Raw genomic sequence first — 4,084 nt, 5'->3', positions numbered from 1 at the left:
AATTATTCCTGGGCAACTATTAAGCTTAAGTAAAATATCTACCTTAAAGGGAGCTGTTCAGAAACCTTTTCAGGTGCAGCATAATTGATACTTGTGGGGAGTTCCCTTGTCGTCTGCTGAGTTCAGATTTCAGTATGGCCCTGCCAGTGTCCCTCCAATCTATGCTGCCACAATGACTATCTTGCATTTCTGGGACAAAATACATTGCAAAACCTTATTTGTTACATAAATACCTAGTTTTACTTAAGTCTTATTACATTTACAACACTGTGATAGTGAGCCAAACCAAATGAGCTTTATTATCATTGGATTTGCAACACAGTGAAATCAAAACAGTCAATGACCCTCCAAACTGCCTAGTTGTTTCTAACCAAACTTTATGAATAACAAACCATGGACATCAAGTTTAGAACACACACAAAAAATAACAATTTATTATTAATAATGTAACTTTAGCAGAATACAGATAAACAAGATAATCAAATTAATATCTATGATCTAAAGCCTAAGCTTAACACCCACTCATACAGACACACATTGTTAATGGATAAATTAAAAAAGAAAATAAAAGAATTGTAATTTCATAAATAAATTGTTTCCAACAATTGATACTAGGCCTTCAAGCAAACCTTGGATAATGGGTTGTATACAGGTCAGTAGAACTGGATATGTTGCTTGAATTCCAAAACCATTGGTTAATGTAAACAGTTGCCGCAGCCTTCTAGAGATATTTACTTCTTACAGACAGGAATTCTTTTCTCAGAATGTTCAACAATTCAATAATTGGAGAGAAACAAGAGATAGAGCAAAACAAAGGAGTGCCATCTTCAAAATTATCCAAACGTCACACAGTCTATTGCCAATTTCAATCAGAATTGGTTGACTCTTAATTTTTCAATTCAACATCCAAACAGCTGCTAACCCTGAACATAGCAACAATTAGGTATTAATTTGTATACAGATCAGTCATTCAATTGGATTATCTTTCCAGGCCAGTTATTAATGGAAAACATCTCTTTTTGTTCTCTTTTCATTTAAACTGAGCTTTTGTTCAATGTTCCTCACTTAACTCTCAGTTCCAAACCAAAATATGAAAAAAATAAAAGAAAAATTGTGATGTTTCTGTATTACAAAAGATTTGACAGTGTGAAGCAAAAGAAGTATCTGATTTTAATAGCTTTAACAGTCTCTACAAAACATAATTAAAGTTCAAACATTGCATTCCAAATAACCAAATCACTTCAATTTGGTCTTGTCACTATATGTGGATTTTTTTTCCTTCTTATGTATCATGTGCATATCCAAGGAAACATTCTCAATGAATATTCCTACTTCTGAAGTTGTACTGGAAGGAAAGGTCAATGACAGCGCAGGTGAAGATGGTTCCGCCCATGACACTGCCTGGAGAGACTCCTGCAGTGATTTCCTGGATCTGTTTGCTTGTATAGAAACTTCTGTCCATCCTTGAGAAAAACAAACAGCACTTAGTGACCACTTACATTTCCCAAGAGTTTCAATGCTACCTCTTGATAAGTCTTGCAAAACTTGTTTCTGTTCTGTGGTTCGGCCTTCTATACATTGTAGCATTATCAATGTATAGGTATTGCCATTTGCATCAAACCTATAATACTAACTAGGCCATATGGTTACTTACTCTGATATGGCCTCATATTATCATAACCCTACAGACTAACCATGGTAATCCACTGAGAGTGCCTAGCATAATATCCATACTGTACACAAAACTATAAATCCTAGCACCTAACGCAGCCTCAAACTATAAGGCATTTGCACATTTGATCCCTGAGGTTAAAATGATATTCCCAGATGTTTTTGTGTACTCCTTAACTGTAAATGTGTCTTCGTCATAGGCTTCTCTTTATCGAAGATTGATTATTCAGGAAATGCTCTAAATATGCATTAACAACTTCAAAGAACAAGACAGAGAAGTGCTGCTGTTTGAAGTCAACTAACTGACTACAGATCAGAAAGCTCAATTTAAATAGAGACACGCATTCCATCATCGTCAGATAAATGCAGTTATATGGGATTGGTCATTTTGTAGCAACTGTTAAAGAACTGTGTATTTTAATATCTAAAATGTACAGTGTTGCTGCTATTTACCTGTAGTTTTGTGCATACATGATTCTACTAACCATGAGAATGCCTTGGTTATTAATTACAACTTGTATGATCAATTTGTGCAACCACAGCTGGAGAACATTTGATTTTCCCCTTACACAGATGGAATGTATAACCATTTGGAAATTCACAGAAGAAAGCTTCGCACTTATGTAGCCCCTTTACACAATGTCAGATCATCCCGAAACCTCCAATTAATTAAGTGCCTTCCTCTGGGCCAGGAAGTTGTGTGTTCCAGTCCTCATCCAGACCCAAGGTTGACACATCAGTGCAGTTATGAGGGAAGGCTTCACTGCTGGAGGTGTTGTCTCTTGGAGAGGACTGTAAACCAAGGTGCTATCTGCCTTCTCAGATGAACAGTCCTATGGCACCATTTTGGTCAAGACAGAGGTGCTATCCCTTGTACCCTGGCCAATATTTATCCTTCATTTAATATCATTATCCAGTCATTGTCTAGTTACATCTTGGTGGTCGCTTGCTGTGCATAAATTGGCTGCTCTATTTCCAAAATCATAAGCGAGTCCACTTGAGAAAAGTACTTTATGATTGTAATGGGGTTTTGAAACATTCTTAGGTTGTGAAAGGTATACAAATGCAAGTCCAAGCAGAGACAATGACAGTGTTCACAGAAACTGGTGCTGTCCAGTCTCTGGCCAGAGACCTTGCCCCCGACCTGAGCCCATAGGGTCCCCTGAGCCCCAGGCCCTGGTTATTCAGCCTGAGCTGGAAATGTGTTGCAGGAAAAGCGCAGCAGGTCAGGCAGCATCCATGGAACAGGAGAATCGACGTTTCGGGCATAAGCCCTTCTTCAGGAATGAGGTACTCCAATATCCTGGGTTCTGAGCCCAACTCTTTCTTTAATGAAACAAAAAACAAAAAGAGGTTTTCAGTTAACTAGCCACCTCAGTGACTTTCAAAGCAAATCAAATCCAGTAATTCAACTTCAAAGCAGTAATTGGTTAACCAGTTTCAAATTTATGCATGGAATATTTGCACAGTGCTGCCTTTCAAATAGGTTTTGATTCCAAATGCACTATTATTGTGTTTTAATTAAAAGAGGCCAGCCATGTGCAAAAGCAAGATAACAAAGTCAGTAGAATTAATCTCCAAATTAGTTTGCTCTTTATAAATAGGAACATATGCAAACTGATACAAAACAGCACATGTATTTATTTGAACGTACACATTTTTAAATGACCTTTGACACCTTATTTGCAAATGAATTGTTGAAAGAACATGAGTAGAAATTTGATCACTCTCCCAAGAAGATTTCAAGGTCACAGTTTATACTGACCTGCTGAATACATGGGGTTATGTTCTGAGGATGTTTGGAAAGTACATTTAGCAACAGTTCAAAGCCAAATTTATATCAAGTTAAGTAAGATTTATGGATGTGATCATATGATGGCAAATTGATTTAAATGCAAGTGAGCGCCAAGTAACTGAAATTAAATTTTAAAAAGTTTCATTTTTCATTTCAATCTGAAAATTGTATTTCCTGTTTTACACTTCTTAAAAACATTTTATTGTTCTTAAACCTGGAGATATTAATAAAGCGTAATGGAATATTTATGCAACTTGGGCTTCCACAGCATATAATTACAGGTCATGGGCAAAATGCAAACAAAATGCAAAGACTTATTTTTACAGTCTCTGAACACTGGACATCAGTCTCAGCCTCAAAAATGACTCCTGTTTGTACCAGTATGGTATCTATATTATCCAACAGCTTTCCATGAAAGTTGTGCTTGCACCTCATAAAACAAAAAATTTGTACAGTGCAGAAAGAGGCCATTCAGCCCACCATGTCTGTACCGACCCTCCGAAGACCAACCCACTCAGACCTACATCCCCCAGCCTATCCCCATAAACCCACATTTACCACAGCCAACTCCACCCCCAACCCCGCCAGCTCTAGCCTCTACATCCCTCAACATTATGG

At 37.2% G+C, this 4,084-nt stretch overlaps 1 long non-coding RNA gene across 2 annotated transcripts in view; it reads right to left on the bottom strand.

Annotated features, from left to right (window-relative positions):
• Positions 1 to 293: 293 nt before the first annotated feature.
• LOC148141790 (uncharacterized) overlaps positions 294 to 4,084 on the bottom strand; it is a 41,430-nt gene continuing 37,639 nt past the window's right edge. Inside the window, exons 4-5 of one of the 2 annotated variants that reach the window (XR_015752446.1) lie at positions 2,125 to 2,997; positions 294 to 1,463 (exon numbers count right to left, since the gene is read on the bottom strand). This is a non-coding gene — a long non-coding RNA (uncharacterized LOC148141790). Of the gene's footprint in view, positions 2,998 to 4,084 lie in introns of both variants that reach the window. The other variant, XR_015752445.1, reaches the window with a different exon arrangement.

The sequence above is a fragment of the Chiloscyllium plagiosum genome, unplaced genomic scaffold, assembly GCF_037043375.1.
Source record: "Chiloscyllium plagiosum isolate Xiang-an unplaced genomic scaffold, Cpla_swu_hap1 HiC_scaffold_32, whole genome shotgun sequence".
Classification (NCBI taxonomy): domain Eukaryota; kingdom Metazoa; phylum Chordata; class Chondrichthyes; order Orectolobiformes; family Hemiscylliidae; genus Chiloscyllium; species Chiloscyllium plagiosum.
Note: the sequence above shows the minus strand (reverse complement) of the source record. Positions and strands in the feature narration are given on the sequence as shown.